This window comes from Coffea arabica, chromosome 8c (genome assembly GCF_036785885.1).
Source record: "Coffea arabica cultivar ET-39 chromosome 8c, Coffea Arabica ET-39 HiFi, whole genome shotgun sequence".
NCBI lineage: Eukaryota > Viridiplantae > Streptophyta > Magnoliopsida > Gentianales > Rubiaceae > Coffea > Coffea arabica.
Genome location: NC_092325.1, coordinates 17208985 through 17236108, shown reverse-complemented (window position 1 = coordinate 17236108; position 27124 = coordinate 17208985).

Here is a 27124-nt window from a genome sequence, read left to right as displayed (position 1 = left end):
GATTTAGAGTCCCGCAATCCAAATGCAGGACAACCTCGCTAGATCCTTGGGCAAACGTGCTACGTGTCTTGAAACGCGCTGATCGAGGAACGTATCAGTTGGCTTCAGAGCTTTGGTTGAGGTATCTTCCGTTATATCCGTTACATTTTAGCAACACTCTCCTATATTTCCAACATTTCACGCTCCTACATTTTAGCAACACTCTCCTATATTTCCAACATTTGAGGAACACTCCCCTATATTCTCTCCTACATTTTGGAAACACTCTCCTACATTTTAGGAACACACTCCTACATTTTATGAAGCTAAGTTTTCATTGAGATTCCATTCACACTAGCGCATCCATCAAATCAGTCCAAAACTTCCCTTCAAATTCCAGCCACTTAAACATTGCAATCTTGGAGTACTTGGAGAGAAGTTGATTGAAAATTCATTGAGAAATTCCATTTCTTCAAGGGGAACAATCTGTGACTTGAGAAGTGTCGTGAGATAATTAGAGTGACACCCATATACACAAGTGCGAGTGGATACACGTAATGGAGCGTGAAAGGCAATATCTTCGGTTTCGTTGCTAACGTTTTGCAGGTTCCCTCATACGTCATGGCGAATACAAGCTAGCCCACACCGTTGTCTTCCTGATCCTACGGGAGTCAAAGAAGTGGCATTACGTGGTGTAGATGAGCAGTTGGACCTCGTCAAATCTCAGTTGCTTGGTTGGTTTTATACTCATTGTCGTGTCAAAGATAAAATCTGTAGCTTGGCCATTGATGGGAGTTGTGAAGTCAACCTTCCAAGTGCTATCATGGTTGAGAAATTAAATCTCCCAACCATTGATCATCTTCAACCGTACAAGTTGATGAGTACACATGGTGATGTTTGGGTTAATAAACACACACTTGTACCTATTCAAATCGGCAAATATATGGATGAAGTGTTGTGTGATGTAGTCCAAATTCAAGTGACACATGTGTTGTTGGGCAAGGCATGGATGTCGAGGCGAGAAGTTAAATATGACGGACATACTAATAAGTATTCCTTTTTATTTAATGGTCGTCATTTTGCACTTGTATCACTTACTTGTGACCGGCTCTGTGTTGATCTAGCATACATGAAAAGGGAGCTTGAGCGTTATAGGATGGAGAAAATGCTAGATGAGGGAATTGAGCCTGAAGAGGTAGAATCTGAGGGAGTTGAAAGCAATGAGATAGAAGGGTCAGCTGTTGAACTAGAAAAAAGATGGACAAATCTGATGAGATGGGTGATGAAAAGGAAGAGAAGAGAGAAAGTGGGCTGAACTTGAGCAAGAGTGATGTGTTCATGGATCAGGGCCAGCGCAATGACCCAGTCCGACTCCCATTGGGCGCAGTCACACGTGCACGAGACAAGCTCTTCAAAGAATCCCTCCAAGCCCTTGTTCGAGTTGTCCAAGACCAACATGGAGCCCATAGAGATGTTGAAGGCTTAGAAAGAAACAATCAAGTAACTTACACCTTGATCCAAGCCCATGAAAAATCAAGTGGGCCTCTTTGTGAGTCGGCCGATTAGGGCCTTAGTCTTTGTTACTTATTTAGCTGGACTAGTTGCTTAGTAGAAGGCATGGGCCGGCCCATCTTGGAGTCAAGATGGCCGACTTCCCACTTAGGGTTTCTTTAGGGTTTTTCTTGTTACCTTTAGCCTATAAATAGCCTAGCTTTGTAAGGTTAAAGGCACAAGTTTTATGAATAAAATTCTTAGTATTTTCGCTTTCTTCCTAAGAGAGAATTCGAGCCTTTAACTTGCTTTGGCAAGGGTTCTTGAGCAATCTTGCGTCCTGTCCTCGATTGTTCAGCCGACCTATTCCACTGGAGTATTCACCTTCATCGGAGTGTCGTTCTACCGCTTTAAATAAAAAACGTGCCGTTCGTGTTGATTTAGAGTCCCGCAATCCAAATGCAGGACAACCTCGCTAGATCCTTGGGCAAACGTGCTACGTGTCTTGAAACGTGCTGATCGAGGAACGTATCAGTTGGCTTCAGAGCTTTGGTTGAGGTATCTTCCGTTATATCCGTTACATTTTAGCAACACTCTCCTATATTTCCAACATTTCACGCTCCTACATTTTAGCAACACTCTCCTATATTTCCAACATTTGAGGAACACTCCCCTATATTCTCTCCTACATTTTGGAAACACTCTCCTACATTTTAGGAACACACTCCTACATTTTATGAAGCTAAGTTTTCATTGAGATTCCATTCACACTAGCGCATCCATCAAATCAGTCCAAAACTTCCCTTCAAATTCCAGCCACTTAAACATTGCAATCTTGGAGTACTTGGAGAGAAGTTGATTGAAAACTCATTGAGAAATTCCATTTCTTCAAGGGGAACAATCTGTGACTTGAGAAGTGTCGTGAGATCATTAGAGTGACACCCATATACACAAGTGCGAGTGGATACACGTAAGGGAGCGTGAAAGGCAATATCTTCGGTTTCGTTGCTAACGTTTTGCAGGTTCCCTCATACGTCATGGCGAATACAAGCTAGCCCACACCGTTGTCTTCCTGATCCTACGGGAGTCAAAGAAGTGGCATTACGTGGTGTAGATGAGCAGTTGGACCTCGTCAAATCTCAGTTGCTTGGTTGGTTTTATACTCATTGTCGTGTCAAAGATAAAATCTGTAGCTTGGCCATTGATGGGAGTTGTGAAGTCAACCTTCCAAGTGCTATCATGGTTGAGAAATTAAATCACCCAACCATTGATCATCTTCAACCGTACAAGTTGATGAGTACTCATGGTGATGTTTGGGTTAATAAACACACACTTGTACCTATTAAAATCGGCAAATATGTGGATGAAGTGTTGTGTGATGTAGTACAAATTTAAGTGACATATGTGTTTTTGGGCAAGGCATGGATGTCGAGGCGAGAAGTTAAATATGACGGACATACTAATAAGTATTCCTTCTTATTTAATGGTCGTCATTTTGCTCTTGTATCACTTACTTGTGACCGGCTCTGTGTTGATCTAGCGTACATGAAAAGGGAGCTTGAGCGTTATAGGATGGAGAAAAAGCTAGATGAGGGAATTGAGCCTGAAGAGGTAGAATCTGAGGGAGTTCAAAGCAATGAGATAAAAGGGTCAGCTGTTGAACTAGAAAAAGAGATGGACAAATCTGATGAGATGGGTGATGAAAAGGAAGAGAAGAGAGAAAGTGGGCTGATCTTGAGCAGGAGTGATGTGTTCATGGATCAGGGCCAGCGCAATGACCCAGTCCGAGTCCCATTGGGCGCAGTCACACGTGCACGAGTCAAGCTCTTCAAAGAATCCCTCCAAGCCCTTGTTCGAGTTGTCCAAGACCAACATGGAGCCCATAGAGATATTGAAGGCTTAGAAAGAAACAATCAAGTAACTTACACCTTGATCCAAGCCCATGAAAAATCAAGTGGGCCTCTTTGTGAGTCGGCCGATTAGGGCCTTAGTCTTTGTTACTTATTTAGCTGGACTAGTTGCTTAGTAGAAGGCATGGGCCGGCCCATCTTGGAGTCAAGATGGCCGACTTCCCACTTAGGGTTTCTTTAGGGTTTTTCTTGTTACCTTTAGCCTATAAATAGCCTAGCTTTGTAAGGTTAAAGGCACAAGTTTTATGAATACAATTCTTAGTATTTTCGCTTTCTTCCTAAGAGAGAATTCGAGCCTTTAACTTGCTTTGGCAAGGGTTCTTGAGCAATCTTGCGTCCTGTCCTCGATTGTTCAGCCGACCTATTCCCCTGGAGTATTCACCTTCATCGGAGTGTCGTTCTACCGCTTTAAATAAAAAACGTGCCATTCGTGTTGATTTAGAGTCCCGCAATCCAAACGCAGGACAACCTCGCTAGATCCTTGGGCAAACGTGCTACGTGTCTCGAAACGCGCTGATCGAGGAACGTATCAGTTGGCTTCAGAGCTTTGGTTGAGGTACCTTCCGTTATATCCGTTACATTTTAGCAACACTCTCCTATATTTCCAATATTTCACGCTCCTACAATTTAGCAACACTCTCCTATATTTCCAACATTTGAGGAACACTCCCCTATATTCTCTCCTACATTTTGGAAACACTCTCCTACATTTTAGGAAGACACTCCTACATTTTATGAAGCTAAGTTTTCATTGAGATTCCATTCACACTAGCGCATCCATCAAATCAGTCCAAAACTTCCCTTCAAATTCCAGCCACTTAAACGTTGCAATCTTGGAGTACTTGGAGAGAAGTTGTTTGAAAACTCATTGAAAAATTCCATTTCTTCAAGGGGAACAATCTGTGACTTGAGAAGTGTCGTGAGATCATTAGAGTGACACCCATATACACGAGTGCGAGTGGATACACGTAAGGGAGCGTGAAAGGCAATATCTTCGGATTCGTTGCTAACGTTTTGCAGGTTCCCTCATACGTCATGGCGAATACAGGCTAGCCCACACCATTGTCTTCCTGATCCTACGGGAGTCAAAGAAGTGGCATTACGTGGTGTAGATGAGCAGTTGGACCTCGTCAAATCTCAGTTGCTTGGTTGGTTTTATACTCATTGTCGTGTCAAAGATAAAATCTGTAGCTTGGCCATTGATGGGAGTTGTGAAGTCAACCTTGCAAGTGCTATCATGGTTGAGAAATTAAATCTCCCAACCATTGATCATCTTCAACCGTACAAGTTGATGAGTACTCATGGTGATGTTTGGGTTAATAAACACACACTTGTATCTATTCAAGTCGGCAAATATGTGGATGAAGTGTTGTGTGATGTAGTCCAAATTTAAGTGACATATGTGTTTTTGGGCAAGGCATGGATGTCGAGGCGAGAAGTTAAATATGACGGACATACTAATAAGTATTCCTTCTTATTTAATGGTCGTCATTTTGCTCTTGTATCACTTACTTGTGACCGGCTCTGTGTTGATCTAGCGTACATGAAAAGGGAGCTTGAGCGTTATAGGATGGAGAAAAAGCTAGATGAGGGAATTGAGCCTGAAGAGGTAGAATCTGAGGGAGTTCAAAGCAATGAGATAAAAGGGTCAGCTGTTGAACTAGAAAAAGAGATGGACAAATCTGATGAGATGGGTGATGAAAAGGAAGAGAAGAGAGAAAGTGGGCTGATCTTGAGCAAGAATGATGTGTTCATGGATCAGGGCCAGCGCAATGACCCAGTCCGAGTCCCATTGGGCGCAGTCACACGTGCACGAGTCAAGCTCTTCAAAGAATCCCTCCAAGCCCTTGTTCGAGTTGTCCAAGACCAACATGGAGCCCATAGAGATATTGAAGGCTTAGAAAGAAACAATCAAGTAACTTACACCTTGATCCAAGCCCATGAAAAATCAAGTGGGCCTCTTTGTGAGTCGGCCGATTAGGGCCTTAGTTTTTGTTACTTATTTAGCTGGACTAGTTGCTTAGTAGAAGGCATGGGCCGGCCCATCTTGGAGTCAAGATGGCCGACTTCCCACTTAGGGTTTCTTTAGGGTTTTTCTTGTTACCTTTAGCCTATAAATAGCCTAGCTTTGTAAGGTTAAAGGCACAAGTTTTATGAATACAATTCTTAGTATTTTCGCTTTCTTCCTAAGAGAGAATTCGAGCCTTTAACTTGCTTTGGCAAGGGTTCTTGAGCAATCTTGCGTCCTGTCCTCGATTGTTCAGCCGACCTATTCCCCTGGAGTATTCACCTTCATCGGAGTGTCGTTCTACCGCTTTAAATAAAAAACGTGCCGTTCGTGTTGATTTAGAGTCCCGCAATCCAAACGCAGGACAACCTCGCTAGATTCTTGGGCAAACGTGCGACGTGTCTCGAAACGCGTTGATCGAGGAACGTATCAGTTGGCTTCAGAGCTTTGGTTGAGGTACCTTCCGTTATATCCGTTACATTTTAACAACACTCTCCTATATTTCCAACATTTGAGGAACACTCCCCTATATTCTCTCCTACATTTTGGAAACACTCTCCTACATTTTAGGAACACACTCCTACATTTTATGAAGCTAAGTTTTCATTGAGATTCCATTCACACTAGCGCATCCATCAAATCAATCCAAAACTTCCCTTCAAATTCCAGCCGCTTAAACGTTGCAATCTTGGAGTACTTGGAGAGAAGTTGATTGAAAACTCATTGAGAAATTCCATTTCTTCAAGGGGAACAATCTGTGACTTGAGAAGTGTCGTGAGATCATTAGAGTGACACCCATATACACGAGTGCGAGTGGATACACGTAAGGGAGCGTGAAAGGCAATATCTTCGGTTTCGTTGCTAACATTTTTCAGGTTCCCTCATACGTCTTGGCGAATACAAGCTAGCCCACACCGTTGTCTTCCTGATCCTACGGGAGTCAAAGAAGTGGCATTACGTGGTGTAGATGAGCAGTTGGACCTCGTCAAATCTCAGTTGCTTGCTTGGTTTTATAATCATTGTCGTGTCAAAGATAAAATCTGTATCTTGGCCATTGATGGGAGTTGTGAAGTCAACCTTCCAATTGCTATCATGGTTGAGAAATTAAATCTCCCAACCATTGATCATCTTCAACCGTACAAGTTGATGAGTACTCATGGTGATGTTTGGGTTAATAAACACACACTTGTACCTATTCAAATCGGCAAATATATGGATGAAGTGTTGTGTGATGTTGTCCAAATTCAAGTGACACATGTGTTGTTGGGCAAGGCGTGGATGTCGAGGCGAGAAGTTAAATATGACGGACATACTAATAAGTATTCCTTTTTATTTAATGGTTGTCATTTTGCACTTGTATCACTTACTTGTGACCGGCTCTGTGTTGATCTAGCATACATGAAAAGGGAGCTTGAGCGTTATAGGATGGAGAAAAAGCTAGATGAGGGAATTGAGCCTGAAGAGGTAGAATCTGAGGGAGTTCAAAGCAATGAGATAAAAGGGTCAGCTGTTGAACTAGAAAAAGAGATGGACAAATCTGATGAGATGGGTGATGAAAAGGAAGAGAAGAGAGAAAGTGGGCTGATCTTGAGCAAGAGTGATGTGTTCATGGATCAGGGCCAGCGCAATGACCCAGTCCGAGTCCCATTGGGCGCAGTCACACGTGCACGAGTCAAGCTCTTCAAAGAATCCCTCCAAGCCCTTGTTCGAGTTGTCCAAGACCAACATGGAGCCCATAGAGATATTGAAGGCTTAGAAAGAAACAATCAAGTAACTTACACCTTGATCCAAGCCCATGAAAAATCAAGTGGGCCTCTTTGTGAGTCGGCCGATTAGGGCCTTAGTCTTTGTTACTTATTTAGCTGGACTAGTTGCTTAGTAGAAGGCATGGGCCGGCCCATCTTGGAGTCAAGATGGCCGACTTCCCACTTAGGGTTTCTTTAGGGTTTTTCTTGTTACCTTTAGCCTATAAATAGCCTAGCTTTGTAAGGTTAAAGGCACAAGTTTTATGAATACAATTCTTAGTATTTTCGCTTTCTTCCTAAGAGAGAATTCGAGCCTTTAACTTGCTTTGGCAAGGGTTCTTGAGCAATCTTGCGTCCTGTCCTCGATTGTTCAGCCGACCTATTCCCCTGGAGTATTCACCTTCATCGGAGTGTCGTTCTACCGCTTTAAATAAAAAACGTGCCGTTCGTGTTGATTTAGAGTCCCGCAATCCAAACGCAGGACAACCTCGCTAGATCCTTGGGCAAACGTGCTACGTGTCTCGAAACGCGCTGATCGAGGAACGTATCAGTTGGCTTCAGAGCTTTGGTTGAGGTACCTTCCGTTATATCCGTTACATTTTAGCAACACTCTCCTATATTTCCAATATTTCACGCTCCTACAATTTAGCAACACTCTCCTATATTTCCAACATTTGAGGAACACTCCCCTATATTCTCTCCTACATTTTGGAAACACTCTCCTACATTTTAGGAACACACTCCTACATTTTATGAAGCTAAGTTTTCATTGAGATTCCATTCACACTAGCGCATCCATCAAATCAGTCCAAAACTTCCCTTCAAATTCCAGCCACTTAAACGTTGAAATCTTGGAGTACTTGGAGAGAAGTTGTTTGAAAACTCATTGAAAAATTCCATTTCTTCAAGGGGAACAATCTGTGACTTGAGAAGTGTCGTGAGATCATTAGAGTGACACCCATATACACGAGTGCGAGTGGATACACGTAAGGGAGCGTGAAAGGCAATATCTTCGGATTCGTTGCTAACGTTTTGCAGGTTCCCTCATACGTCATGGCGAATACAGGCTAGCCCACACCATTGTCTTCCTGATCCTACGGGAGTCAAAGAAGTGGCATTACGTGGTGTAGATGAGCAGTTGGACCTCGTCAAATCTCAGTTGCTTGCTTGGTTTTATACTCATTGTCGTGTCAAAGATAAAATCTGTAGCTTGGCCATTGATGGCAGTTGTGAAGTCAACCTTGCAAGTGCTATCATGGTTGAGAAATTAAATCTCCCAACCATTGATCATCTTCAACCGTACAAGTTGATGAGTACTCATGGTGATGTTTGGGTTAATAAACACACACTTGTATCTATTCAAATCGGCAAATATGTGGATGAAGTGTTGTGTGATGTAGTCCAAATTCAAGTGACACGTGTGTTGTTGGGCAAGGCATGGATGTCGAGGCGAGAAGTTAAATATGACGGACATACTAATAAGTATTCCTTCTTATTTAATGGTCTTCATTTTGCACTTGTATCACTTACTTGTGACCGGCTCTGTGTTGATCTAGCATACATGAAAAGGGAGCTTGAGCGTTATAGGATGGAGAAAAAGCTAGATGAGGGAATTGAGCCTGAAGAGGTAGAATCTGAGGGAGTTGAAAGCAATGAGATAGAAGGGTCAGCTGTTGAACTAGAAAAAAGTTGGACAAATCTGATGAGATGGGTGATGAAAAGGAAGAGAAGAGAGAAAGTGGGCTGAACTTGAGCAAGAGTGATGTGTTCATGGATCAGGGCCAGCGCAATGACCCAGTCCGAGTCCCATTGGGCGCAGTCACACGTGCACGAGTCAAGCTCTTCAAAGAATCCCTCCAAGCCCTTGTTCGAGTTGTCCAAGACCAACATGGAGCCCATAGAGATATTGAAGGCTTAGAAAGAAACAATCAAGTAACTTACACCTTGATCCAAGCCCATGAAAAATCAAGTGGGCCTCTTTGTGAGTCGGCCGATTAGGGCCTTAGTCTTTATTACTTATTTAGTTGGACTAGTTGCTTGGTAGAAGGCATGGGCCGGCCCATCTTGGAGTCAAGATGGCCGACTTCCCACTTCGGGTTTCTTTGGGGTTTTTCTTGTTACCTTTATCCTATAAATAGGCTAGCTTTGTAAGGTTAAAGACACAAGTTTTATGAATAAAATTCTTAGTATTTTCGCTTTCTTCCTAAAAGAGAATTCGAGCCTTTAACTTGCTTTGGCAAGGGTTCTTGAGCAATCTTGCGTCCTGTCCTCGATTGTTCAGCCGACCTATTCCCCTGGAGTATTCACCTTCATCGGAGTGTCGTTCTACCGCTTTAAATAAAAAACGTGCCGTTCGTGTTGATTTAGAGTCCCGCAATCCAAACGCAGGACAACCTCGCTAGATTCTTGGGCAAACGTGCGACGTGTCTCGAAACGCGTTGATCGAGGAACGTATCAGTTGGCTTCAGAGCTTTGGTTGAGGTACCTTCCGTTATATCCGTTACATTTTAACAACACTCTCCTATATTTCCAACATTTGAGGAACACTCCCCTATATTCTCTCCTACATTTTGGAAACGCTCTCCTACATTTTAGGAACACACTCCTACATTTTATGAAGCTAAGTTTTCATTGAGATTCCATTCACACTAGCGCATCCATCAAATCAATCCAAAACTTCCCTTCAAATTCCAGCCGCTTAAACGTTGCAATCTTGGAGTACTTGGAGAGAAGTTGATTGAAAACTCATTGAGAAATTCCATTTCTTCAAGGGGAACAATCTGTGACTTGAGAAGTGTCGTGAGATCATTAGAGTGACACCCATATACACGAGTGCGAGTGGATACACGTAAGGGAGCGTGAAAGGCAATATCTTCGGTTTCGTTGCTAACATTTTTCAGGTTCCCTCATACGTCTTGGCGAATACAAGCTAGCCCACACCGTTGTCTTCCTGATCCTACGGGAGTCAAAGAAGTGGCATTACGTGGTGTAGATGAGCAGTTGGACCTCGTCAAATCTCAGTTGCTTGCTTGGTTTTATAATCATTGTCGTGTCAAAGATAAAATCTGTATCTTGGCCATTGATGGGAGTTGTGAAGTCAACCTTCCAATTGCTATCATGGTTGAGAAATTAAATCTCCCAACCATTGATCATCTTCAACCGTACAAGTTGATGAGTACTCATGGTGATGTTTGGGTTAATAAACACACACTTGTACCTATTCAAATCGGCAAATATATGGATGAAGTGTTGTGTGATGTAGTCCAAATTCAAGTGACACATGTGTTGTTGGGCAAGGCGTGGATGTCGAGGCGAGAAATTAAATATGACGGACATACTAATAAGTATTCCTTTTTATTTAATGGTCGTCATTTTGCACTTGTATCACTTACTTGTGACCGGCTCTGTGTTGATCTAGCATACATGAAAAGGGAGCTTGAGCGTTATAGGATGGAGAAAAAGCTAGATGAGGGAATTGAGCCTGAAGAGGTAGAATCTGAGGGAGTTCAAAGCAATGAGATAAAAGGGTCAGCTGTTGAACTAGAAAAAGAGATGGACAAATCTGATGAGATGGGTGATGAAAAGGAAGAGAAGAGAGAAAGTGGGCTGATCTTGAGCAAGAGTGATGTGTTCATGGATCAGGGCCAGCGCAATGACCCAGTCCGAGTCCCATTGGGCGCAGTCACACGTGCACGAGTCAAGCTCTTCAAAGAATCCCTCCAAGCCCTTGTTCGAGTTGTCCAAGACCAACATGGAGCCCATAGAGATATTGAAGGCTTAGAAAGAAACAATCAAGTAACTTACACCTTGATCCAAGCCCATGAAAAATCAAGTGGGCCTCTTTGTGAGTCGGCCGATTAGGGTCTTAGTCTTTGTTACTTATTTAGCTGGACTAGTTGCTTAGTAGAAGGCATGGGCCGGCCCATCTTGGAGTCAAGATGGCCGACTTCCCACTTAGGGTTTCTTTAGGGTTTTTCTTGTTACCTTTAGCCTATAAATAGCCTAGCTTTGTAAGGTTAAAGGCACAAGTTTTATGAATACAATTCTTAGTATTTTCGCTTTCTTCCTAAGAGAGAATTCGAGCCTTTAACTTGCTTTGGCAAGGGTTCTTGAGCAATCTTGCGTCCTGTCCTCGATTGTTCAGCCGACCTATTCCCCTGGAGTATTCACCTTCATCGGAGTGTCGTTCTACCGCTTTAAATAAAAAACATGCCGTTCGTGTTGATTTAGAGTCCCGCAATCCAAACGCAGGACAACCTCGCTAGATCCTTGGGCAAACGTGCTACGTGTCTCGAAACGCGCTGATCGAGGAACGTATCAGTTGGCTTCAGAGCTTTGGTTGAGGTACCTTTCGTTATATCCGTTACATTTTAGCAACACTCTCCTATATTTCCAATATTTCACGCTCCTACAATTTAGCAACACTCTCCTATATTTCCAACATTTGAGGAACACTCCCCTATATTCTCTCCTACATTTTGGAAACACTCTCCTACATTTTAGGAACACACTCCTACATTTTATGAAGCTAAGTTTTCATTGAGATTCCATTCACACTAGCGCATCCATCAAATCAGTCCAAAACTTCCCTTCAAATTCCAGCCACTTAAACGTTGCAATCTTGGAGTACTTGGAGAGAAGTTGTTTGAAAACTCATTGAAAAATTCCATTTCTTCAAGGGGAACAATCTGTGACTTGAGAAGTGTCGTGAGATCATTAGAGTGACACCCATATAAACGAGTGCGAGTGGATACACGTAAGGGAGCGTGAAAGGCAATATCTTCGGATTCGTTGCTAACGTTTTGCAGGTTCCCTCATACGTCATGGCGAATACAAGCTAGCCCACACCATTGTCTTCCTGATCCTACGGGAGTCAAAGAAGTGGCATTACGTGGTGTAGATGAGCAGTTGGACCTCGTCAAATCTCAGTTGCTTGGTTGGTTTTATACTCATTGTCGTGTCAAAGATAAAATCTGTAGCTTGGCCATTGATGGGAGTTGTGAAGTCAGCCTTGCAAGTGCTATCATGGTTGAGAAATTAAATCTCCCAACCATTGATCATCTTCAACCGTACAAGTTGATGAGTACTCATGGTGATGTTTGGGTTAATAAACACACACTTGTATCTATTCAAATCGGCAAATATGTGGATGAAGTGTTGTGTGATGTAGTCCAAATTCAAGTGACACGTGTGTTGTTGGGCAAGGCATGGATGTCGAGGCGAGAAGTTAAATATGACGGACATACTAATAAGTATTCCTTCTTATTTAATGGTCTTCATTTTGCACTTGTATCACTTACTTGTGACCGGCTCTGTGTTGATCTAGCATACATGAAAAGGGAGCTTGAGCGTTATAGGATGGAGAAAAAGCTAGATTAGGGAATTGAGCCTGAAGAGGTAGAATCTGAGGGAGTTGAAAGCAATGAGATAGAAGGGTCAGCTGTTGAACTAGAAAAAAGTTGGACAAATCTGATGAGATGGGTGATGAAAAGGAAGAGAAGAGAGAAAGTGGGCTGATCTTGAGCAAGAATGATGTGTTCATGGATCAGGGCCAGCGCAATGACCCAGTCCGAGTCCCATTGGGCGCAGTCACACGTGCACGAGTCAAGCTCTTCAAAGAATCCCTCCAAGCCCTTGTTCGAGTTGTCCAAGACCAACATGGAGCCCATAGAGATATTGAAGGCTTAGAAAGAAACAATCAAGTAACTTACACCTTGATCCAAGCCCATGAAAAATCAAGTGGGCCTCTTTGTGAGTCGGCCGATTAGGGCCTTAGTTTTTGTTACTTATTTAGCTGGACTAGTTGCTTAGTAGAAGGCATGGGCCGGCCCATCTTGGAGTCAAGATGGCCGACTTCCCACTTAGGGTTTCTTTAGGGTTTTTCTTGTTACCTTTAGCCTATAAATAGCCTAGCTTTGTAAGGTTAAAGGCACAAGTTTTATGAATACAATTCTTAGTATTTTCGCTTTCTTCCTAAGAGAGAATTCGAGCCTTTAACTTGCTTTGGCAAGGGTTCTTGAGCAATCTTGCGTCCTGTCCTCGATTGTTCAGCCGACCTATTCCCCTGGAGTATTCACCTTCATCGGAGTGTCGTTCTACCGCTTTAAATAAAAAACGTGCCGTTCGTGTTGATTTAGAGTCCCGCAATCCAAACGCAGGACAACCTCGCTAGATTCTTGGGCAAACGTGCGACGTGTCTCGAAACGCGTTGATCGAGGAACGTATCAGTTGGCTTCAGAGCTTTGGTTGAGGTACCTTCCGTTATATCCGTTACATTTTAACAACACTCTCCTATATTTCCAACATTTGAGGAACACTCCCCTATATTCTCTCCTACATTTTGGAAACACTCTCCTACATTTTAGGAACACACTCCTACATTTTATGAAGCTAAGTTTTCATTGAGATTCCATTCACACTAGCGCATCCATCAAATCAATCCAAAACTTCCCTTCAAATTCCAGCCGCTTAAACGTTGCAATCTTGGAGTACTTGGAGAGAAGTTGATTGAAAACTCATTGAGAAATTCCATTTCTTCAAGGGGAACAATCTGTGACTTGAGAAGTGTCGTGAGATCATTAGAGTGACACCCATATACACGAGTGCGAGTGGATACACGTAAGGGAGCGTGAAAGGCAATATCTTCGGTTTCGTTGCTAACATTTTTCAGGTTCCCTCATACGTCTTGGCGAATACAAGCTAGCCCACACCGTTGTCTTCCTGATCCTACGGGAGTCAAAGAAGTGGCATTACGTGGTGTAGATGAGCAGTTGGACCTCGTCAAATCTCAGTTGCTTGCTTGGTTTTATAATCATTGTCGTGTCAAAGATAAAATCTGTATCTTGGCCATTGATGGGAGTTGTGAAGTCAACCTTCCAATTGCTATCATGGTTGAGAAATTAAATCTCCCAACCATTGATCATCTTCAACCGTACAAGTTGATGAGTACTCATGGTGATGTTTGGGTTAATAAACACACACTTGTACCTATTCAAATCGGCAAATATATGGATGAAGTGTTGTGTGATGTTGTCCAAATTCAAGTGACACATGTGTTGTTGGGCAAGGCGTGGATGTCGAGGCGAGAAGTTAAATATGACGGACATACTAATAAGTATTCCTTTTTATTTAATGGTTGTCATTTTGCACTTGTATCACTTACTTGTGACCGGCTCTGTGTTGATCTAGCATACATGAAAAGGGAGCTTGAGCGTTATAGGATGGAGAAAAAGCTAGATGAGGGAATTGAGCCTGAAGAGGTAGAATCTGAGGGAGTTCAAAGCAATGAGATAAAAGGGTCAGCTGTTGAACTAGAAAAAGAGATGGACAAATCTGATGAGATGGGTGATGAAAAGGAAGAGAAGAGAGAAAGTGGGCTGATCTTGAGCAAGAGTGATGTGTTCATGGATCAGGGCCAGCGCAATGACCCAGTCCGAGTCCCATTGGGCGCAGTCACACGTGCACGAGTCAAGCTCTTCAAAGAATCCCTCCAAGCCCTTGTTCGAGTTGTCCAAGACCAACATGGAGCCCATAGAGATATTGAAGGCTTAGAAAGAAACAATCAAGTAACTTACACCTTGATCCAAGCCCATGAAAAATCAAGTGGGCCTCTTTGTGAGTCGGCCGATTAGGGCCTTAGTCTTTGTTACTTATTTAGCTGGACTAGTTGCTTAGTAGAAGGCATGGGCCGGCCCATCTTGGAGTCAAGATGGCCGACTTCCCACTTAGGGTTTCTTTAGGGTTTTTCTTGTTACCTTTAGCCTATAAATAGCCTAGCTTTGTAAGGTTAAAGGCACAAGTTTTATGAATACAATTCTTAGTATTTTCGCTTTCTTCCTAAGAGAGAATTCGAGCCTTTAACTTGCTTTGGCAAGGGTTCTTGAGCAATCTTGCGTCCTGTCCTCGATTGTTCAGCCGACCTATTCCCCTGGAGTATTCACCTTCATCGGAGTGTCGTTCTACCGCTTTAAATAAAAAACGTGCCGTTCGTGTTGATTTAGAGTCCCGCAATCCAAACGCAGGACAACCTCGCTAGATCCTTGGGCAAACGTGCTACGTGTCTCGAAACGCGCTGATCGAGGAACGTATCAGTTGGCTTCAGAGCTTTGGTTGAGGTACCTTCCGTTATATCCGTTACATTTTAGCAACACTCTCCTATATTTCCAATATTTCACGCTCCTACAATTTAGCAACACTCTCCTATATTTCCAACATTTGAGGAACACTCCCCTATATTCTCTCCTACATTTTGGAAACACTCTCCTACATTTTAGGAACACACTCCTACATTTTATGAAGCTAAGTTTTCATTGAGATTCCATTCACACTAGCGCATCCATCAAATCAGTCCAAAACTTCCCTTCAAATTCCAGCCACTTAAACGTTGAAATCTTGGAGTACTTGGAGAGAAGTTGTTTGAAAACTCATTGAAAAATTCCATTTCTTCAAGGGGAACAATCTGTGACTTGAGAAGTGTCGTGAGATCATTAGAGTGACACCCATATACACGAGTGCGAGTGGATACACGTAAGGGAGCGTGAAAGGCAATATCTTCGGATTCGTTGCTAACGTTTTGCAGGTTCCCTCATACGTCATGGCGAATACAGGCTAGCCCACACCATTGTCTTCCTGATCCTACGGGAGTCAAAGAAGTGGCATTACGTGGTGTAGATGAGCAGTTGGACCTCGTCAAATCTCAGTTGCTTGCTTGGTTTTATACTCATTGTCGTGTCAAAGATAAAATCTGTAGCTTGGCCATTGATGGCAGTTGTGAAGTCAACCTTGCAAGTGCTATCATGGTTGAGAAATTAAATCTCCCAACCATTGATCATCTTCAACCGTACAAGTTGATGAGTACTCATGGTGATGTTTGGGTTAATAAACACACACTTGTATCTATTCAAATCGGCAAATATGTGGATGAAGTGTTGTGTGATGTAGTCCAAATTCAAGTGACACGTGTGTTGTTGGGCAAGGCATGGATGTCGAGGCGAGAAGTTAAATATGACGGACATACTAATAAGTATTCCTTCTTATTTAATGGTCTTCATTTTGCACTTGTATCACTTACTTGTGACCGGCTCTGTGTTGATCTAGCATACATGAAAAGGGAGCTTGAGCGTTATAGGATGGAGAAAAAGCTAGATGAGGGAATTGAGCCTGAAGAGGTAGAATCTGAGGGAGTTGAAAGCAATGAGATAGAAGGGTCAGCTGTTGAACTAGAAAAAAGTTGGACAAATCTGATGAGATGGGTGATGAAAAGGAAGAGAAGAGAGAAAGTGGGCTGAACTTGAGCAAGAGTGATGTGTTCATGGATCAGGGCCAGCGCAATGACCCAGTCCGAGTCCCATTGGGCGCAGTCACACGTGCACGAGTCAAGCTCTTCAAAGAATCCCTCCAAGCCCTTGTTCGAGTTGTCCAAGACCAACATGGAGCCCATAGAGATATTGAAGGCTTAGAAAGAAACAATCAAGTAACTTACACCTTGATCCAAGCCCATGAAAAATCAAGTGGGCCTCTTTGTGAGTCGGCCGATTAGGGCCTTAGTCTTTATTACTTATTTAGTTGGACTAGTTGCTTGGTAGAAGGCATGGGCCGGCCCATCTTGGAGTCAAGATGGCCGACTTCCCACTTCGGGTTTCTTTGGGGTTTTTCTTGTTACCTTTATCCTATAAATAGGCTAGCTTTGTAAGGTTAAAGACACAAGTTTTATGAATAAAATTCTTAGTATTTTCGCTTTCTTCCTAAAAGAGAATTCGAGCCTTTAACTTGCTTTGGCAAGGGTTCTTGAGCAATCTTGCGTCCTGTCCTCGATTGTTCAGCCGACCTATTCCCCTGGAGTATTCACCTTCATCGGAGTGTCGTTCTACCGCTTTAAATAAAAAACGTGCCGTTCGTGTTGATTTAGAGTCCCGCAATCCAAACGCAGGACAACCTCGCTAGATTCTTGGGCAAACGTGCGACGTGTCTCGAAACGCGTTGATCGAGGAACGTATCAGTTGGCTTCAGAGCTTTGGTTGAGGTACCTTCCGTTATATCCGTTACATTTTAACAACACTCTCCTATATTTCCAACATTTGAGGAACACTCCCCTATATTCTCTCCTACATTTTGGAAACGCTCTCCTACATTTTAGGAACACACTCCTACATTTTATGAAGCTAAGTTTTCATTGAGATTCCATTCACACTAGCGCATCCATCAAATCAATCCAAAACTTCCCTTCAAATTCCAGCCGCTTAAACGTTGCAATCTTGGAGTACTTGGAGAGAAGTTGATTGAAAACTCATTGAGAAATTCCATTTCTTCAAGGGGAACAATCTGTGACTTGAGAAGTGTCGTGAGATCATTAGAGTGACACCCATATACACGAGTGCGAGTGGATACACGTAAGGGAGCGTGAAAGGCAATATCTTCGGTTTCGTTGCTAACATTTTTCAGGTTCCCTCATACGTCTTGGCGAATACAAGCTAGCCCACACCGTTGTCTTCCTGATCCTACGGGAGTCAAAGAAGTGGCATTACGTGGTGTAGATGAGCAGTTGGACCTCGTCAAATCTCAGTTGCTTGCTTGGTTTTATAATCATTGTCGTGTCAAAGATAAAATCTGTATCTTGGCCATTGATGGGAGTTGTGAAGTCAACCTTCCAATTGCTATCATGGTTGAGAAATTAAATCTCCCAACCATTGATCATCTTCAACCGTACAAGTTGATGAGTACTCATGGTGATGTTTGGGTTAATAAACACACACTTGTACCTATTCAAATCGGCAAATATATGGATGAAGTGTTGTGTGATGTAGTCCAAATTCAAGTGACACATGTGTTGTTGGGCAAGGCGTGGATGTCGAGGCGAGAAATTAAATATGACGGACATACTAATAAGTATTCCTTTTTATTTAATGGTCGTCATTTTGCACTTGTATCACTTACTTGTGACCGGCTCTGTGTTGATCTAGCATACATGAAAAGGGAGCTTGAGCGTTATAGGATGGAGAAAAAGCTAGATGAGGGAATTGAGCCTGAAGAGGTAGAATCTGAGGGAGTTCAAAGCAATGAGATAAAAGGGTCAGCTGTTGAACTAGAAAAAGAGATGGACAAATCTGATGAGATGGGTGATGAAAAGGAAGAGAAGAGAGAAAGTGGGCTGATCTTGAGCAAGAGTGATGTGTTCATGGATCAGGGCCAGCGCAATGACCCAGTCCGAGTCCCATTGGGCGCAGTCACACGTGCACGAGTCAAGCTCTTCAAAGAATCCCTCCAAGCCCTTGTTCGAGTTGTCCAAGACCAACATGGAGCCCATAGAGATATTGAAGGCTTAGAAAGAAACAATCAAGTAACTTACACCTTGATCCAAGCCCATGAAAAATCAAGTGGGCCTCTTTGTGAGTCGGCCGATTAGGGTCTTAGTCTTTGTTACTTATTTAGCTGGACTAGTTGCTTAGTAGAAGGCATGGGCCGGCCCATCTTGGAGTCAAGATGGCCGACTTCCCACTTAGGGTTTCTTTAGGGTTTTTCTTGTTACCTTTAGCCTATAAATAGCCTAGCTTTGTAAGGTTAAAGGCACAAGTTTTATGAATACAATTCTTAGTATTTTCGCTTTCTTCCTAAGAGAGAATTCGAGCCTTTAACTTGCTTTGGCAAGGGTTCTTGAGCAATCTTGCGTCCTGTCCTCGATTGTTCAGCCGACCTATTCCCCTGGAGTATTCACCTTCATCGGAGTGTCGTTCTACCGCTTTAAATAAAAAACATGCCGTTCGTGTTGATTTAGAGTCCCGCAATCCAAACGCAGGACAACCTCGCTAGATCCTTGGGCAAACGTGCTACGTGTCTCGAAACGCGCTGATCGAGGAACGTATCAGTTGGCTTCAGAGCTTTGGTTGAGGTACCTTTCGTTATATCCGTTACATTTTAGCAACACTCTCCTATATTTCCAATATTTCACGCTCCTACAATTTAGCAACACTCTCCTATATTTCCAACATTTGAGGAACACTCCCCTATATTCTCTCCTACATTTTGGAAACACTCTCCTACATTTTAGGAACACACTCCTACATTTTATGAAGCTAAGTTTTCATTGAGATTCCATTCACACTAGCGCATCCATCAAATCAGTCCAAAACTTCCCTTCAAATTCCAGCCACTTAAACGTTGCAATCTTGGAGTACTTGGAGAGAAGTTGTTTGAAAACTCATTGAAAAATTCCATTTCTTCAAGGGGAACAATCTGTGACTTGAGAAGTGTCGTGAGATCATTAGAGTGACACCCATATAAACGAGTGCGAGTGGATACACGTAAGGGAGCGTGAAAGGCAATATCTTCGGATTCGTTGCTAACGTTTTGCAGGTTCCCTCATACGTCATGGCGAATACAAGCTAGCCCACACCATTGTCTTCCTGATCCTACGGGAGTCAAAGAAGTGGCATTACGTGGTGTAGATGAGCAGTTGGACCTCGTCAAATCTCAGTTGCTTGGTTGGTTTTATACTCATTGTCGTGTCAAAGATAAAATCTGTAGCTTGGCCATTGATGGGAGTTGTGAAGTCAGCCTTGCAAGTGCTATCATGGTTGAGAAATTAAATCTCCCAACCATTGATCATCTTCAACCGTACAAGTTGATGAGTACTCATGGTGATGTTTGGGTTAATAAACACACACTTGTATCTATTCAAATCGGCAAATATGTGGATGAAGTGTTGTGTGATGTAGTCCAAATTCAAGTGACACGTGTGTTGTTGGGCAAGGCATGGATGTCGAGGCGAGAAGTTAAATATGACGGACATACTAATAAGTATTCCTTCTTATTTAATGGTCTTCATTTTGCACTTGTATCACTTACTTGTGACCGGCTCTGTGTTGATCTAGCATACATGAAAAGGGAGCTTGAGCGTTATAGGATGGAGAAAAAGCTAGATTAGGGAATTGAGCCTGAAGAGGTAGAATCTGAGGGAGTTGAAAGCAATGAGATAGAAGGGTCAGCTGTTGAACTAGAAAAAAGTTGGACAAATCTGATGAGATGGGTGATGAAAAGGAAGAGAAGAGAGAAAGTGGGCTGAACTTGAGCAAGAGTGATGTGTTCATGGATCAGGGCCAGCGCAATGACCCAGTCCGAGTCCCATTGGGCGCAGTCACACGTGCACGAGTCAAGCTCTTCAAAGAATCCCTCCAAGCCCTTGTTCGAGTTGTCCAAGACCAACATGGAGCCCATAGAGATATTGAAGGCTTAGAAAGAAACAATCAAGTAACTTACACCTTGATCCAAGCCCATGAAAAATCAAGTGGGCCTCTTTGTGAGTCGGCCGATTAGGGCCTTAGTCTTTATTACTTATTTAGTTGGACTAGTTGCTTGGTAGAAGGCATGGGCCGGCCCATCTTGGAGTCAAGATGGCCGACTTCCCACTTCGGGTTTCTTTGGGGTTTTTCTTGTTACCTTTATCCTATAAATAGGCTAGCTTTGTAAGGTTAAAGACACAAGTTTTATGAATAAAATTCTTAGTATTTTCGCTTTCTTCCTAAGAGAGAATTCGAGCCTTTAACTTGCTTTGGCAAGGGTTCTTGAGCAATCTTGCGTCCTGTCCTCGATTGTTCAGCCGACCTATTCCCCTGGAGTATTCACCTTCATCGGAGTGTCGTTCTACCGCTTTAAATAAAAAACGTGCCGTTCGTGTTGATTTAGAGTCCCGCAATCCAAACGCAGGACAACCTCGCTAGATCCTTGGGCAAACGTGCTACGTGTCTCGAAACGCGCTGATCGAGGAACGTATCAGTTGGCTTCAGAGCTTTGGTTGAGGTACCTTCCGTTACATCCGTAACATTTTAGCAACACTCTCCTATATTTCCAACATTTGAGGAACACTCCCCTATATTCTCTCCTACATTTTGGAAACACTCTCCTACATTTTAGGAACACACTCCTACATTTTATGAAGCTAAGTTTTCATTGAGATTCCATTCACACTAGCGCATCCATCAAATCAATCCAAAACTTCCCTTCAAATTCCAGCCACTTAAACGTTGCAATCTTGGAGTACTTGGAGAGAAGTTGATTGAAAACTCATTGAGAAATTCCATTTCTTCAAGGGGAACAATCTGTGAGTTGAGAAGTGTCGTGAGATCATTAGAGTGACACCCATATACACGAGTGCGAGTGGATACACGTAAGGGAGCGTGAAAGGCAATATCTTCGGTTTCGTTGCTAACATTTTGCAGGTTCCCTCATACGTCTTGGCGAATACAAGCTAGCCCACACCGTTGTCTTCCTGATCCTACGGGAGTCAAAGAAGTGGCATTACGTGGTGTAGATGAGCAGTTGGACCTCGTCAAATCTCAGTTGCTTGCTTGGTTTTATAATCATTGTCGTGTCAAAGATAAAATCTGTATCTTGGCCATTGATAGGAGTTGTGAAGTCAACCTTCCAATTGCTATCATGGTTGAGAAATTAAATCTCGCAACCATTGATCATCTTCAACCGTACAAGTTGATGAGTACTCATGGTGATGTTTGGGTTAATAAACACACACTTGTACCTATTCAAATCGGCAAATATATGGATGAAGTGTTGTGTGATGTAGTCCAAATTCAAGTGACACATGTGTTGTTGGGCAAGGCGTGGATGTCGAGGCGAGAAGTTAAATATGACGGACATACTAATAAGTATTCCTTTTTATTTAATGGTCGTCATTTTGCACTTGTATCACTTACTTGTGACCGGCTCTGTGTTGATCTAGCATACATGAAAAGGGAGCTTGAGCGTTATAGGATGGAGAAAAAGCTAGATGAGGGAATTGAGCCTGAAGAGGTAGAATCTGAGGGAGTTCAAAGCAATGAGATAAAAGGGTCAGCTGTTGAACTAGAAAAAGAGATGGACAAATCTGATGAGATGGGTGATGAAAAGGAAGAGAAGAGAGAAAGTGGGCTGATCTTGAGCAAGAGTGATGTGTTCATGGATCAGGGCCAGCGCAATGACCCAGTCCGAGTCCCATTGGGCGCAGTCACACGTGCACGAGTCAAGCTCTTCAAAGAATCCCTCCAAGCCCTTGTTCGAGTTGTCCAAGACCAACATGGAGCCCATAGAGATATTGAAGGCTTAGAAAGAAACAATCAAGTAACTTACACCTTGATCCAAGCCCATGAAAAATCAAGTGGGCCTCTTTGTGAGTCGGCCGATTAGGGTCTTAGTCTTTGTTACTTATTTAGCTGGACTAGTTGCTTAGTAGAAGGCATGGGCCGGCCCATCTTGGAGTCAAGAAGGCCGACTTCCCACTTAGGGTTTCTTTAGGGTTTTTCTTGTTACCTTTAGCCTATAAATAGCCTAACTTTGTAAGGTTAAAGGCACAAGTTTTATGAATACAATTCTTAGTATTTTCGCTTTCTTCCTAAGAGAGAATTCGAGCCTTTAACTTGCTTTGGCAAGGGTTCTTGAGCAATCTTGCGTCCTGTCCTCGATTGTTCAGCCGACCTATTCCCCTGGAGTATTCACCTTCATCGGAGTGTCGTTCTACCGCTTTAAATAAAAAACGTGCCGTTCGTGTTGATTTAGAGTCCCGCAATCCAAACGCAGGACAACCTCGCTAGATCCTTGGGCCAACGTACTACGTGTCTCGAAACGCGCTGATCGAGGAACGTATCAGTTGGCTTCAGAGCTTTGGTTGAGGTACCTTCCGTTATATCCGTTACATTTTAGCAACACTCTCCTATATTTCCAATATTTCACGCTCCTACAATTTAGCAACACTCTCCTATATTTCCAACATTTGAGGAACACTCCCCTATATTCTCTCCTACATTTTGGAAACACTCTCCTACATTTTAGGAACACACTCCTACATTTTATGAAGCTAAGTTTTCATTGAGATTCCATTCACACTAGCGCATCCATCAAATCAGTCCAAAACTTCCCTTCAAATTCCAGCCACTTAAACGTTGCAATCTTGGAGTACTTGGAGAGAAGTTGTTTGAAAACTCATTGAAAAATTCTATTTCTTCAAGGGGAACAATCTGTGACTTGAGAAGTGTCGTGAGATCATTAGAGTGACACCCATATACACGAGTGCGAGTGGATACACGTAAGGGAGCGTGAAAGGCAATATCTTCGGATTCGTTGCTAACGTTTTGCAGGTTCCCTCATACGTCATGGCGAATACAGGCTAGCCCACACCATTGTCTTCCTGATCCTACGGGAGTCAAAGAAGTGGCATTACGTGGTGTAGATTAGCAGTTGGACCTCGTCAAATCTCAGTTGCTTGGTTGGTTTTATACTCATTGTCGTGTCAAAGATAAAATCTGTAGCTTGGCCATTGATGGGAGTTGTGAAGTCAACCTTCCAAGTGCTGTCATGGTTGAGAAATTAAATCTCCCAACCATTGATCATCTTCAACCGTACAAGTTGATGAGTACTCATGGTGATGTTTGGGTTAATAAACACACACTTGTACCTATTCAAATCGGCAAATATATGGATGAAGTGTTGTGTGATGTAGTCCAAATTCAAGTGACACATGCGTTGTTGGGCAAGGCATGGATGTCGAGGCGAGAAGTTAAATATGACGGACATACTAATAAGTATTCCTTTTTATTTAATGGTCGTCATTTTGCACTTGTATCACTTACTTGTGACCGGCTCTGTGTTGATCTAGCATACATGAAAAGGGAGCTTGAGCGTTATAGGATGGAGAAAATGCTAGATGAGGGAATTGAGCCTGAAGAGGTAGAATCTGAGGGAGTTGAAAGCAATGAGATAGAAGGGTCAGCTGTTGAACTAGAAAAAAGATGGCCAAATCTGATGAGATGGGTGATGAAAAGGAAGAGAAGAGAGAAAGTGGGCTGAACTTGAGCAAGAGTGATGTGTTCATGGATCAGGGCCAGCGCAATGACCCAGTCCGACTCCCATTGGGCGCAGTCACACGTGCACGAGCCAAGCTCTTCAAAGAATCCCTCCAAGCCCTTGTTCGAGTTGTCCAAGACCAACATGGAGCCCATAGAGATGTTGAAGGCTTAGAAAGAAACAATCAAGTAACTTACACCTTGATCCAAGCCCATGAAAAATCAAGTGGGTCTCTTTGTGAGTCGGCCGATTAGGGCCTTAGTCTTTGTTACTTATTTAGTTGGACTAGTTGCTTAGTAGAAGGCATGGGCCGGCCCATCTTGGAGTCAAGATGGCCGACTTCCCACTTAGGGTTTCTTTAGGGTTTTTCTTGTTTCCTTTTGCCTATAAATAGGCTAGCTTTGTAAGGTTAAAGACACAAGTTTTATGAATAAAATTCTTAGTATTTTCGCTTTCTTCCTAAGAGAGAATTCGAGCCTTTAACTTGCTTTGGCAAGGGTTCTTGAGCAATCTTGCGTCCTGTCCTCGATTGTTCAGCCGACGTATTCCACTGGAGTATTCACCTTCATCGGAGTGTCGTTCTACCGGTTTAAATAAAAAACGTGCCGTTCGTGTTGATTTAGAGTCCCGCAATCCAAATGCAGGACAACCTCGCTAGATCCTTGGGCAAACGTGCTACGTGTCTTGAAACGCGCTGATCGAGGAACGTATCAGTTGGCTTCAGAGCTTTGGTTGAGGTATCTTCCGTTATATCCGTTACATTTTAGCAACACTCTCCTATATTTCCAACATTTCACGCTCCTACATTTTAGCAACACTCTCCTATATTTCCAACATTTGAGGAACACTCCCCTATATTCTCTCCTACATTTTGGAAACACTCTCCTACATTTTAGGAACACACTCCTACATTTTATGAAGCTAAGTTTTCATTGAGATTCCATTCACACTAGCGCATCCATCAAATCAGTCCAAAACTTCCCTTCAAATTCCAGCCACTTAAACATTGCAATCTTGGAGTACTTGGAGAGAAGTTGATTGAAAACTCATTGAGAAATTCCATTTCTTCAAGGGGAACAATCTGTGAGTTGAGAAGTGTCGTGAGATCATTAGAGTGACACCCATATACACGAGTGCGAGTGGATACACGTAAGGGAGCGTGAAAGGCAATATCTTCGGTTTCGTTGCTAACGTTTTGCAGGTTCCCTCATACGTCATGGCGAATACAAGCTAGCCCACACCGTTGTCTTCCTGATCCTACGGGAGTCAAAGAAGTGGCATTACGTGGTGTAGATGAGCAGTTGGACCTCGTCAAATCTCAGTTGCTTGGTTGGTTTTATACTCATTGTCGTGTCAAAGATAAAATCTGTAGCTTGGCCATTGATGGGAGTTGTGAAGTCAACCTTCCAAGTGCTATCATGGTTGAGAAATTAAATCACCCAACCATTGATCATCTTCAACCGTACAAGTTGATGAGTACTCATGGTGATGTTTGGGTTAATAAACACACACTTGTACCTATTAAAATCGGCAAATATGTGGATGAAGTGTTGTGTGATGTAGTCCAAATTTAAGTGACATATGTGTTTTTGGGCAAGGCATGGATGTCGAGGCGAGAAGTTAAATATGACGGACATACTAATAAGTATTCCTTCTTATTTAATGGTCGTCATTTTGCTCTTGTATCACTTACTTGTGACCGGCTCTGTGTTGATCTAGCGTACATGAAAAGGGAGCTTGAGCGTTATAGGATGGAGAAAAAGCTAGATGAGGGAATTGAGCCTGAAGAGGTAGAATCTGAGGGAGTTCAAAGCAATGAGATAAAAGGGTCAGCTGTTGAACTAGAAAAAGAGATGGACAAATCTGATGAGATGGGTGATGAAAAGGAAGAGAAGAGAGAAAGTGGGCTGATCTTGAGCAAGAGTGATGTGTTCATGGATCAGGGCCAGCGCAATGACCCAGTCCGAGTCCCATTGGGCGCAGTCACACGTGCACGAGTCAAGCTCTTCAAAGAATCCCTCCAAGCCCTTGTTCGAGTTGTCCAAGACCAACATGGAGCCCATAGAGATATTGAAGGCTTAGAAAGAAACAATCAAGTAACTTACACCTTGATCCAAGCCCATGAAAAATCAAGTGGGCCTCTTTGTGAGTCGGCCGATTAGGGCCTTAGTCTTTGTTACTTATTTAGCTGGACTAGTTGCTTAGTAGAAGGCATGGGCCGGCCCATCTTGGAGTCAAGATGGCCGACTTCCCACTTAGGGTTTCTTTAGGGTTTTTCTTGTTACTTTTAGCCTATAAATAGCCTAGCTTTGTAAGGTTAAAGGCACAAGTTTTATGAATAAAATTCTTAGTATTTTCGCTTTCTTCCTAAGAGAGAATTCGAGCCTTTAACTTGCTTTGGCAAGGGTTCTTGAGCAATCTTGCGTCCTGTCCTCGATTGTTCAGCCGACCTATTCCCCTGGAGTATTCACCTTCATCGGAGTGTCGTTCTACCGCTTTAAATAAAAAACGTGCCGTTCGTGTTGATTTAGAGTCCCGCAATCCAAACGCAGGACAACCTCGCTAGATCCTTGGGCAAACGTGCTACGTGTCTCGAAACGCGCTGATCGAGGAACGCATCAGTTGGCTTCAGAGCTTTGGTTGAGGTACCTTCCGTTATATCCGTTACATTTTAGCAACACTCTCCTATATTTCCAATATTTCACGCTCCTACATTTTAGCAACACTCTCCTATATTTCCAACATTTGAGGAACACTCCCCTATATTCTCTCCTACATTTTGGAAACACTCTCCTACATTTTAGGAACACACTCCTACATTTTATGAAGCTAAGTTTTCATTGAGATTCCATTCACACTAGCGCATCCATCAAATCAGTCCAAAACTTCCCTTCAAATTCCAGCCACTTAAACGTTGCAATCTTGGAGTACTTGGAGAGAAGTTGATTGAAAACTCATTGAGAAATTCCATTTCTTCAAGGGGAACAATCTGTGACTTGAGAAGTGTCGTGAGATCATTAGAGTGACACCCATATACACGAGTGCGAGTGGATACACGTAAGGGAGCGTGAAAGGCAATATCTTCGGTTTCGTTGGTAACGTTTTGCAGGTTCCCTCATACGTCATGGCGAATACAAGCTAGCCCACACCATTGTCTTCCTGATCCT